The sequence below is a fragment of the Lepidochelys kempii genome, chromosome 3, assembly GCF_965140265.1.
Source record: "Lepidochelys kempii isolate rLepKem1 chromosome 3, rLepKem1.hap2, whole genome shotgun sequence".
Taxonomy (NCBI): Eukaryota; Metazoa; Chordata; order Testudines; family Cheloniidae; genus Lepidochelys; species Lepidochelys kempii.
The window spans coordinates 109,249,744-109,263,002 of NC_133258.1; the positions used below are offsets into that span (position 1 = coordinate 109,249,744).

Below are 13,259 nucleotides of genomic sequence, written 5' to 3' on the forward strand. Positions count from 1 at the left end.
GCAATCCCCAATTAATAGTTTAGTCCAAGATGGAAAAACTATATCTAGTATATAATATATCTTGTAAAATATATTCTTAAGAAATCTAAAGCTTGTGAAGTTAAATAGTGAACTACTTTCAAGAATTAAGAGTTCTGTTTCTTGTAAATGTGTATTGCTTAATGCTCTGCTTTTTGACTTTACCAGTCTGTGAACTTGCCTTGTCACCATTACATAGTGTTTTGGAAAGGATGGGTTTCACTGTAGTTACAAAGAATGAAACACAATGTCAGGTTCCCATAGGATGGGTGGGGGAAGAAGATAAAAGGGGCTTGATAGCGTGTCAGTGCATTTATAAAACAAGCTGGGGAATGGAAGGAATCATGGGGAAAATGAGCTGGAGTAAATCTAGAGCCATGCTTAGGGAGATGCAAACAGTTGGATTGCATGTACCCTCCTTTTGCCAATGACACGGCACTACCTTCCAAGCCACAGGATTCGAGCCAGGAGCAATGGCCTTAAAGAAAGAAGGTGTTTTGGTTTGTTTTGGCTTTGAGGAGTAGGGAGGAGGCAGTTAATGTGAAAGAGGAAGTGAGGGGAATGGCAGGAGCTTCATGAGGAAATTGGTGACAGTGGCAGGATCCTCCTGGTACTGGCAGAGGGGAACTGAAAACCAAGCGAGCCCTAACACAGTGCTGCACTTCCTCTAAAATTATGCGCTTAGCATTGAAGGAAAAATTGTATTACTCATACCATGCACTCACTAATGGATGAGGAATATTCAATGCTATATGTTAGTGGTTACTCTATTGCACCTTTGAGGGTTCAATGTTTCTGCTACACTTTATAAAATTTGCTTTGAGTTATTGGGGTAGAACGCTCTTAAATTGTAACTTCAATGTGAAGGGTTCAGGCCACCCCAAGAACTGCAGCAGTCTAGGGGGCATCTCTTTGGCACTTGTTTTGAGAGAATCATCTAGGAAAAAAGGTTGTACAGCGTCTAGTCTTCCCCCCCGTCTCCCTCCATCAAAGCAATAAAAATAGAGTAATTGGCCCAAACTTTTTTCCTCTTTTCTGTAAAGCGACTGAGGAGGGGTTGGGCTGAATGGAATATATCTATTGGCAGCCCTCTATTTACTTTGTGATATTTATGGGATTTTTGGCCAGCACACTAGACTGTTACATTAATTTTACATATAGTTACATTTTAGAAATTTGAATAAACTTTCCAGCCTTGTCAGAAAGCCAGGAACAACTGGAAGATAAAGGAGATGGGCACAGTTGCAAGACTTGATGCTTCAGAGCTCTCTAAAAATGAAAAGGATATGACTATGACAGGAAATGAACTATCATTTTATAGACCGTTTACATGACTGCCTCTACAGCAGATAAAACACAATGTGATTTTCATGTGAACCTAATACTTTTTTCTTCAGAAATGTAATAAACAACCAGCCACTGTGCCCTAGTCTCAATTACAACCCTGTTTTTGAAATGTGCTGACAAAATGCAGATGTTTAACTTTAGCGCTCTAGGTGCACACTGTGCACAAATAGGATGGTTTTGCAAACACCCTGGGAAATATACAATAATGAGAGAGTACGGAAGAGACAGTTTTACACATTCCATTTACCAGTTTCATTGTAGGGCCTATGTATATTGGACCTATGCTGTGGAAGAGCAGGGCTATTTCAGTGGTTGATGGAGCATTCAGTGCCACCTCTTTACAAAGTTGGGGGACCTCTGCAAAGACATTCAGATGGGTTCCCCAGTTATAAGCCCCAAATCTCACCATTGTGCTTCTGTTTTACCACCAGCAGCAATGGAGACGTCTAGTAAAGATGCCAGAGAGTTGCAACAGTATCAAGAAAACTGAGCAACGCACATTTGGGTCAAGCAGAAAGCACAACATGAAGAACACTCGAACATTGTGTGTTTTAACTGTGGGAAACAGCCTCACCATGCAAATAATTATTGGTTCAAGGAGAGAACCTGCAAGAAATTGGAGCTCACACACAAAAGATGCAGGTCAACACAGAACACTCAATCTTAAAAGGGCCATGCCAGCAAATTTCAGATTCACTAGTTTGTAGGTGCCAACATGGAATCCCCAGAGAATACTGAAGCATCTCTACAATTCTGTAATTTAGAGGACAACAAATGTAGTAGTATTTGGGTTCATTTACAAATAGAAGGAACTTAAAATGGAGCTTGCTGTCTGCTGTTTCTGTAATTTCACAACAGGGTTAGCAGAGGCTACTTAAAAGTGTGAAATTCCAGAAAACTTCAGTGCTTCTAAAATTATACATAGGCGAAATCCTCACTCCTCTGTATGTTACTGCAGAGAAGGTGATAGGTAATTGTAAACAGCTGTGAAGTGCAGTGCTTGTGTACACATCTGTAGGGAAGCTTTTCAGCATTCAGGTTCTTGTAGATGCTGCTGATCTGAAATGCTTAAAAGATTTTGTCAGGAAATTGCAGAAGAGTGAAAACGTTCTTAAAAATATTTATCTTGTAGCCTCTCAACTTTTATGATCATCAGTCCTTTTCTGTTAGCTAAAGAGGTTACTTTTAAGCATTGGCATTTATACAAACAATATGTGGTGGTGTGGCACAAACTGTAAAATATGCAGTTTCCCTTCAATAATAGACAATTCCCTTCAATAATAAACATTCACTATAATTCAGTGCTTGAGAACAGAGAGGAAATTTTAGTCATAAAATAATTAAAATAGTAATTAAGGGGAGAGGTGGAAAATAATTGGATATTTTAGATTAAGAATTACAATAATTTAAATACTATTGAAGTGGGGTGGGCTAATGACTGAAATATGTATTTTTATCAATTAACAAATTAAAATATTAATACCCCATTGTTCAAATAGTGACTGAATGTTACTTAATGAGACGTTGCATTCAGTGCATACATATTGACATGTGCACACACCCAGCTGTTTCAATTCTAGTTTTGCATAGGCCTGTGATTTGTTCACCTAGGAGCCAAATGTCTCTGAAAGGTGTCAGCATTTCATTGTACTACAAGGAAGAACTGCTCCTTCTTAGGAAACTGTTGTATGTCACTTTTAACCTGGCCACATATTCATAATGCTAAGGAAATCTTAATTATATTACTTATCCAGCTCCTTCTCACTTCTCTCAGAACCATTATCTTAATGATTTTGCAATTTGTGAAAGAAAGACAATTATCAAGATTACTTTTGCCTAGCAACCAAGAACACTTATTTTTAACCAAAAAAGAAGATGGACAGTGATGATTGGATCTAGTCATATTAACACTTTTTTGTTGTAAAGTCCTGTAAATTCCTATTGAAGTCAGGGACAGTTCCTGATATATTTATGGGGAAAGGCCCAAATTTGGGTGACAAACTAAGGCTATGGCTATACTACAAAGTTGTGCTGACGCAAGTTACAGCAGCATATAGCTACCACATTTAGCATATCACTTGTGCACTTGCATACTTGATTCCTTGCATCAGTGCTGCATGTACTCGTTAAGAGGGCTTGTGTTGTTGCACAGTGTGGTGCACCATAGGTAGGAATTTCAATTTGCAACCTGCCACCAATAAGGACGCTGACACTTGGAAAGTTGTGGCAATGAGTGGTGAGGCAGAAACGAGACCCCCCGGAGGTAACTGGGAAAAAGGGGTCAACTTCCCATAATGCAATGCTCTTCATCTCATTATATCATCTCTACCCCATAATTTTTGTGCCTATTTTCAATTTCCCATGAGCCCACATGGGACCTGTAGCTGGCCACCATACAGTCTGCATGTCTCTGCGCTATTGTCATAAGCATTGCAAGCACAGGATGCATGATCCTCTGGTATCTGCAGAGCCACAAGAAGAACTGTGGGGAACATGATGATTTCCTGGTGGTCAGTTTGCTGTGGGTCATTGCGAGAACCAATTCAAGGTTATTGGTGGCATTCATTGAGGAGCTGCTTCTGGGCTCAAGAAACGAGAATTGACTGGCGGGTCCGCAATGTAATGCAGGCTTGGGATGATGAGCAACAGCTTCAGAACTTTCGGACGCACAAGGGCGCATTCCTGGATCAGTGTGCCGAGCTTCCCCTAGCCTTCCAACACAGGGACACCAAACTGAGAGCTCCACTGACAGTGGAGAAGCAAGTGGCTCTCATGCTGTGGAAACTTACACACCATGTTGCTACCAGTTAGTGAGACATCATTTTGGAGTGGGAAGATCCACGGTGGAGGCCATTTTCATGCAAGTGCCTGGGCCCATTAACTATCTCCAACCACACAGGACTGCAGCTCTCGGCAACATGCAGTGGATAGCTTTGCAGCTATGGGGTTCCCAAACTGTGGTGCAGCAATAGAGGCACGCATATCCCTATTTTGGCCCCAGAGTACATCAGCAGAATGGGCTACGTGGTCGTGCCCGCACTTCACCAACATCAGTGTGCACTGCTCATGGAAGGTATATGACATGTGCATCTTTAAGAACACAGGACTGTTCAGAAAGCTACAAGGAGGGACATTCTTCCCTGAGCAGTGGATTACCGTTGGCAATGCTGAAATGCCAATAGTGATCCTGGGGAACCCAGCCTACCCCTTAGTCCCTGTCTCATGAAGCCATATAGTGGCCACTTTGACAGCATGAATAAGAGATTCAACTACAGGCTCAGCAGGTGCAGAATGACAGTTGAATGTGCTTTTGGTAGATTGAAGGGACAGTGGTGGTGTTTCCTCACCAGACCGGATGTCAGTGCGAAAGAATATTGCAGTGGGTATAGCTTCCCATTGTGTCCTGTATAATATTTGTTAAGCAAGGGGAGAAAACTTGTTGCAGGGTTGGAGGGTGAGCGGTTGTCTGCTGAGTTTGAACAGCCAGACACAAGGGCTATCTGATTAACTCAGTGAGGAGCTATACAGCTCAGGGAGGCTTTGAAAGAGCACTTTATTGTGGCTCATTGTTAATGTGCTGTAGTGTACTAGACTCAACGTGGTACTGCAGTTTGTGGGCCTGTTAGGAATTGTGTGGTGCTTCCTGACAGTGCACTTATTAATGGTGGGGGCTTGCTATACATTTATGACTACACTGTTTGGCATTGATCCTATGGGTTGTGAGTATGCAAGACCATTACTTTTACTGCCAGCAGGCATTATACACCATGTGTTGTAAACTAATGAAGATGACTCACTTTCAAAACAAAAGAGTTTTATTCACTTATGAAAATAGCTCAAAAATTTCCTGAAGAACTTAAAAGTATATACATTTTAACTTAAAAATATTTAGGAACCTTAATAAATAAAGCAGACACTGATGTCCATTGTAGCTACACAAATATCAACCGTGGCTCTCACACGTCAGTGTAGATGAAGCTGGGGTTGTCCACGCTTTCTCCCAGCGTGAAGTGGAAGCAGATGTGAAGGCCCTGAGGCCATGCAGAATACTAGGTAGGGGCGGGGGAGTGCTTAGGGAACAGCTATGCTGCAGTTCTCCACAGACTGCAATGGGAGTCGAGCCTGGGATTGTTGAACCTGGAGCTCCATAGGAGTCTACACTGCAGCATCTGAGTTTGCTGATGGAGAAGACCCATTAGGTATGTCCTGGTGTATCCCTCTCTCCTTTTCCTGTGTCTTTCTCCTGTCTGCTCTTTCCATCTCCATACAGTCGGCAATATTCACCCTCCATGCCCTCTGTTCAAGGTCTGATGCTGCACTGACATCCAGAATCTCAGAGACCATGTCCTACCAGTTGTTCCACTAGTGTGGAAGGGGACCCTCTCAAGGCCACAGCTACAGATAAAACTCACAGAAGTACTATTCTTAAGAACATAAAAATATTAGAGGATAAGTACAGCCATCACTGGGTCAGACTAAAGACCCATCTAGTCCAGTATCCTGTCTTCCGACAGTGGCCAATGCTAGGTGCCCCAGTGTTAGTATAACATGGAAAGCAAAACTTAACATTCAGAACTCCCCCCTTCCCTTGCTCCCCTAAAGTGTGAAACACAACATGCTCATTGACACTTCTAGTTTTGAGTGTTTGTGTTGGTACCACTCTCAGCTCAAGCCGTGGTGAGTCTGACCCACCAGGGATAAGGGAAATGAGGAGGCAATTGCTTAGTTCCATGAAACTATTAGCATAGGACACTGGTCATGAATACTGGCACCATTTTCCACAGGCAGTGGTTCTAGAAAATGTCTAACTCCTGAGGTTAACAATGGCAGAGAGAGCACAGCTGCTGCTGGCATCCTAAAATCAACGAGGCCCATATGCCGTTAGCTTGTTTACTGCGATGGTGCCTGCTGGAGTTATCACTGACTGGCATGGGAAAGTGTCCTACTGTGGAGGAAGAAATAAGGCTGCCATGCCCAGAAACCTTCAGGAGAGGATTACAGAGTGTACTTCCATGGAAGTTTCATTGAGATCTCTCAGGAGGATTCAAGTGACATCCCTATTTACAGAAACAAACTGCTATGCATGCCCTCCCACCTAACTCTGGAGGAGAATGAAAAGCAGATAATAACGAAGTTGCGGGGGAGGGGGACATCACCATAATGAGAAATGTATTTACACATTTACCCAAAGTTCCTTCCCCTCTATTAGGATCGTCCATACTCAGCTTCAGGGACTGGCTGAATCTGGTGCAGTCAAAAACAGGTCCTGGCTCACAGCTGGACTCTCTGGTCGCCTGGCCACTATACCACTCCTCCTCCTCATGGTTCATGGCAGGGGCCTGTGACTCAAGCTCCTTTGAGGTATTCACGGTGGCATGCAGGGTGGTGGAAGGGTCTCCTCCAAGTATGGCATACAGCTCTTCGTAAAAGTGGCAGGTCTGTGGCTTGGAACTGGATCAATAGTTAACCTCCTTGGCCTTCTACTGTGCCTGCTGCAGTTCCTAGGCTTTCATGTGACACTGCTGCTGGTCCCTGTCATACCCACCTGCTGCACTTCCCAAGCAATCTACTCATAGATGTCAAAATTTCTACAGCTGGCTTGGAACTGTGCTTGCACAGCATCTTCTCCCCACAGGTCCAGGAAATCTAAAATCTCCTGTCTACTCCATGTAGAGCATGTCTGGAGTGTGTAGCTCGTATGGTCAGCTGGGCATTTGCTCAGAACAACGGAGAGCAGATAGAGGTGTGCTCACCAGGCTCGACAACCAGAAAAAGACATTTCAAGCATTTGTGGGGGTTTTAAGGATTTAGGGGGAGGGGGGTACTCCAAGTATGTGTGACACCTGGGCAGTGGAATTCACAATTGTGACCAGAGTGCTCAGTGCTGGGCATTGTGGAACAGCAGCTGGAAGACTGTTAGGGTTGACATCGGTAACATAGGGTCTACAGTCGTGTTGTGTCAGTCTCCGTATATTGACCATGGCTTAGTGCTGCTCAGGGAGCTGATGTTACTACGACAGCATAATGGGGCACATACACTGGTGGGAGAAAAATTTAAGTATAGACATATGCACAACTAAGTTAACGCAAGGTGTTACGTCAACCTAACTTCGTAGAGTAGACTAGACCTGAGTGAGTCTCTCTCTCTCTTATGTATAATATAAACAGTGGGGTTTGGGGTTTTTTTGTTTGTTTGTTTCTAATAACAAGAGTTGATCAACCTTTCCATTCAAAGGCATGTTTGGTTTGATCTGGGGTTCTGGCTACTAATATATTACATGACATTTAATGTCCTGTGTGTATATCATCATATGTGTGGTTGTATGTGTATTACATTGGTCATATGTTATAATAATATGGCTTAATAAATCATTAATGTCATGAGCATGTTATAGATACGTACAGGTGTTTTGCTAAAAGATATGTTCTAATTCACACATGCATTAATGCAGGAAAATCCCATAACCTGTGTTTTACAGGTCAGTGTAGATGATTACAATGGTCTCTTCTGGCCTGCAGGGCTGGATTAATCTTTTGTGGGCCCAGAGCCAAACACATTTGTGGGCCGCAATGGAGCATGGCACGGGGAGGTCAGTCCCCGGAGTGTGGGGCCAGCCAAAGGCAATGGGGCATGGTATGGCAGGGGCGGCCCCACTCTGCCCAGCCCAGTGCGAGGACACTATTTACAAACCAGCAGTTGTCAGATGCACACTGGCCCGCCCGGCCTTGTGATGCCAGCATGCCCCTTGCCCTCAGGGGTGGGCCCATACCGATCCACATAGCCCTCCTCCCCCAACACCCCATAGGTGCCAACTCCATGGGTGCTTTGGGGCTGGAGCACCCACAGAAAAAAAATAGCGTGTGCTGAGCACCCACTGATCAGCTCCTCCCCCTCCCCCCAGCACCTCCTGCCCATTGCTGATCAGCTGTTCAGTGGCGGGCAGGAGGCGCTGGGGAGGAGGGAGAGGGAGAGGGGCAGGAAGAGATGAAGTGAGTGTGATGGGTTGGATTACAGAAACCCCCTTTGGGACTTCCACCTGGTGTGCTGATACTACCCCTGAGCCCGCTTTCCCTGCCAGCTGGGAAAGTTGCCAGTTGGTTTGAGCCAGGCACACTAGCCTGCTGCAAACACAGCCGCAGGTCTGAACCACATCCCCCAGCAACTGCAGGCTTGACTGAAAATAGCTTAAGAAGTGTTCCTGTCTCTAACACTTATATGCCTAGCTTCCAATGGATCCAAACCCCAAATAAATCCGTTTTACCTGGTATAAAGCTTATACAGGATAAACTCATAAATTGTTCTCCCTCTATAACACTGATAAAGAGATATGCACAGCTGTGTGCCCCCCTCCTCCCCAGTATTAATACATACTCTGGGTTAATTAATAAGTAAAAAGTGATTTTATTAAATAACAAAAAGTAGGATTTAAGTGGTTCCAAGTAATAACAGACAGAACAAAGTAAATTACCAAACCAAAAAAAAAAAAAAATCACGCATGTCCAAACCTAATGATTACAGATGAACTCTCACCCTCAGATGTTTCAATAAGCTTCTATCACAGACTGGATGCCTTCTTGGTCTGGGCACAATCCATTCCCCTGGTACAGCCCTTGTTCCAGCTCAAGGTGGTAGCTCGGAGATTTCTCATGATTGCTTCCCTTTGTTCTATTCCACCCACTTATATATCTTTTGCACAAGGCAGGAATCCTTTGTCTCTCTCTGGGTTTTCATCCCTCCTTCTAAATGGAAAAGCACCAGGTTTAAGATGGATTCCAGTACCAGGTGACATGATCATATGTCCTGTGAGACCCCCAAGCCTTCATTCCTCCCAGCCTGACTCACAGGAAGGCCTGCCTGCAAACAGAGCCATCCACAGTCAGTTGTCCTGGTTGATGGGAGACATCAAGGTTCCAAACCACCATTAATGGCCCACACTTTGCATAACTACAGTAGGCCCTCAGAGTTATATTTCATATTTCTAGTTTCAGATACAAGAGTGATACATTTATACAAATAGGATGACCACACTCAGTAGATTATAAACGTTGTAATGATACCTTACAAGAGACCTTTTGCATGAAGCATATTTCAGTTACATTATATTCACACTCATTAGCATATTTTCATAAAAATCATATAGAGTGCAATGTCACAGCGAGGATGGGGGGCACTCGGGGGAGGGTGCAGAATGGGGCAGGAAGAGGCGGGGCAGGGGTGGGGCCTTGGGGGAAATGGTAGAGTGGGGGCAGGGCCAGGGGGAGAGCGGGGGGTCAAGCACCCCCAGGGAAATCAGAAAGTCGGCAGCTCTGCAACACCCTCCTGACTCCCTATGGCCAGAGTCCCCTGGAACCACTATGCCCAGCACCCACCCCCCCACACACAAATGCACAGCTCCCTGCACACCACCCCTGCCCAGAGGCCCACAGCCCCACCACAACTGCCCAGCACCCCACACAGAACCCCCACTCCCTAGTGCCCCAACACACAGAGATCTTCCCTCCCCCCTCACAGCCCAGAACACCTCCCCAGAGTCCAACCCCACTCTCTGCCTCCTGGCCACATTCACCAGCCCTGCTGGGAGGTGGCTGTCTGCTGGGCTGAGGAACCAGTGCAACCAGGGCTGGTCCCAGGGCGGTGAATCGCTCCGGCCCCTTGGGAGTGGCGCAATCAGCCAGGCCAGGGCCTGCCCCGGCTGGGCTCCCTCAGGGTCCACTTGCCTGGAGGGATCCAGCCAAGCCCCCCTCACTGTCTCCCGCCCCCCGCCCCAATTGGCCGAGACTGGCCAGGCTTCTGCACCAGTCCCAGGCAGCTCAGTTCCGGGGAGACAGGTGGGGCCCCATAGGTGGTGGGAAGCAGAGAGTTCCTGGAGCCAGAGGTGCACTGGGTCCACTGACCTATCTGGCAGGTGGGGCCAGAGGGTGGAGAGGAGCAAGTGGTGGGCGTGGGGCAGGGGAGCGGGCTGGAGGAGTCTCGGGGTGCAGTGCAAGCGGAGCAGGCCAGGGCCCCTTCTGAGCATGGGTCCGGCTCCATGGTGCCACTGGCGCCATTGTAAATCCAGCACTGCTAACCTTAGGACCCATTAATATAGATAGCATATGTTATAGAATTCCAAGAACATCAGCTAAAGGAGTTATAAATTATTAGAAGCAATGTAGTGACCTGTGCGACACTAGCAACTGATTTATGATTTGTTAAAGTGTTAATATATGCTATTTATAAATGGAACCTCAATATAAAATGATCTATATATTTATAGAAAAAGAAGAACTGAAAGACATGAAACATTTTTCATTGTCAAATCCTGCTTTTGCCTTTAGTTATTACATACAGAAAATATGTAACTATTTGCCTGATTTCATGTGTCATACATAGTGCTCAGATTTCTGTGGGACCGAACATGCCTTTGAAGGGAAAGGTGTGGCGACACCATACAATTCCAGGAGTAACATTTTCCCCCCTAAAGAAACCTGTTTAAGTAGAGAAGCCTGTTTCTATCAGCCAGGGCACGTATGTTCCAGTATACAATTAAATGGGAATAAGTAAAATGTCAGTAAATAATAAAGTTAGTGTCTGTTTTCTTCTCTTTCTTTCCTTTTTGGTAGACTGATGGTCTCTTCATTATCACAATTGATTGGGACTTTTTCTGAACAGTTCTTCATTTCCTTAAGGAAACCACAGTTTTGCCAGGAAATACTTTGCACCATAGGGTTTCACTTCCTTAGAATGTGACTGTTTTGCCAACTTAATCTCATTTTCAGAGCATTAATTAAATGGCCAAAGAACAAACAAAATGTCATTTGTTCCATAAGTGTGAAATAGAGCAAGGAAGGATTTGTTTTCAGTTTCATGTAGGCCCAAGGGTGTGTACCACATGCAGGACTGAGGGGAAAGGGAAGACCTCTAAAGGGAAAGACTGAGGGGAAAGGGAAGACTGCTTTTATTACATAAATTAAACAGAAAGTGAGGGGCAGCATTTCAGCCATGATACCTGCTTCTTGCTGGCTTTGCGCAAAATGGAGCAAAGTCAGTAGCCTGTTATGGTTATTAAGAGTGGCACTTTCATGACACAGCACTACAAGAACATAAGAACGGCCCTACTGAGTCACACCAAAGGTCCATTTAGCCCAGTATCCTGTCTTCTGACAGTGGCCAGTGCCAGGTGCCCCAGAGGGAATGAACAGAACAGGTCATCATCAAGTGATCCATCCCCTCTCGCTCATTCCCAGCTTCTGGCAAACAGAGAATAGGGACACCATCCCTGCCCATCCTGGCTAATAGCCATTGATGGACCTATCCTCCATGAATTTGTCTAGTTCTTTTTTGAACCCGGTTATGGCCTTGGCCTTCACAACATCCTGGCAAGGAGTTCCACAGGTTGACTGCGCGCTGTGTGAAGAAATACTTCCTTTTGTTTGTTTTAAACCTGCTGCCTATTAATTTCATTTGGTGACCCAACAAGGGCACTGGAACCCTGGGGGTGGAAGTACTTTTATTCTAAACTCCAGAAATTACAACTTTTCAGAAAAATTTACCCTTTTGTCAGGCAGAAGTTTCCATGCTCTCTGTCTGGCTGTTTGTGAGGGAGGGGAGTGTGTTAGTGATTTTTTTTTTAGGGGGGGATACAGTAGTGCAAGTGTCTGTGTATGGAGAATGTACTGGTGCGTATGGGGTGCAGGTGTATGGGCAGTGAAGGGTGTCGTGGGTGGGGGAGGGTGCACTGAGGCATGTGGGAGGTGATGTGGGGTGCAGTGGGGTGTGGCGTATAAGCAGGGCTGCATATAGGGGTGCAATGGGTGCGGGTTTATTTAGTGAAGGAGTGCAGGAAGTTGGTTGCCGTGTGGGGTGTGCAGCATGGCGGGAAGGAGTGTGGAGTGCGCAGCGGGGGTGCCACGTGGGGTGTCCAGGGGTGGGTGAAACAGGGGGTAGAGTGTGGGGGGTGCAGCTGGAGGGTGCAGCGTGTGGGGGAAACAGTGTGGAGTGGGGCCACAGTGTGGGGTGCCATGTGGGGTGTGGATTGGGGATGCAGTCTGGGGGCACAGTGTGGGTGTGGATGGGGGACGCAGTGGGGGGGTGCAGTATGTGGGGGGAGTGGCATGTGGATTGGGGGGCTGCAGTGAGGGGTGTGGAGTAGGGGGGCGCTCCGGGGGCACCGTGCCTCGGCCTGGCTGCGGGGCGGCCGGTCCAGGCGCTCCCATCGTGGGGCGGCGGGGGGGGTGAGGTGAGGCCGTGCCCTGGCGCTGCCGGGCGGAGCGCGCGACTCCCGCCCTTCTCACACTAAATCCCCCGCCCGCTTCTCCCCGCGCGGGCGCGGCCCGCCTTTCTCCCGGCGCGTCCCGCTCGCTGCTTTGGGTTCTGCGCCCTCCCGCGCTGACGATGACAAGCTGCGGGGGGCCCCGCTGGGGGCTAATGGCCCCGTTCTCCTCCCGTAGATGGGGCAAGTCAGGCTTGGCGGCGGCAGCTATGTAGCAGTGTCCTCGTGCAAGTCTTGCACCTGCACCAGGATGGCCGAGTGGTTAAGGCGTTGGACTTAAGATCCAATGGACGCATGTCCGCGTGGGTTCGAACCCCACTCCTGGTAGCTGATGTTTTTTTCCCCTGGGCTCGTTAAATTCACAAGGAGGCAATGTAACCAATGCCGAAACCCCAGTCATGCCCCAGGGAGACTCCCAGCCTCTGCCTGCCACCCAACTTAACACCAGGAAGAGTGGCATGTAACCGAGCTGTGGCTGCTGCTTGCACATGGGGACAGGGGCTGTGCAGAACTGTGTAAAGAAACATCTTCCGGGATCACAGCACCCCTAGTGTAGGAAAATCCTCCCGCCACAGAGTAAACATGGCTTCCTTCGGGCATGGTCTCTGCACACAAACAGGGGCAAATATGCCAGATGCGGAC

The 13,259-nt window shown here is 46.7% G+C and overlaps 1 non-coding gene across 1 annotated transcript; it reads left to right on the forward strand.

Annotated features, from left to right (window-relative positions):
• Positions 1 to 12,861: 12,861 nt before the first annotated feature.
• On the forward strand, positions 12,862 to 12,944 carry TRNAL-UAA (transfer RNA leucine (anticodon UAA)). The gene has a single exon. It is a non-coding gene; the product is annotated as a tRNA-Leu (tRNA).
• Positions 12,945 to 13,259: the final 315 nt, after the last annotated feature.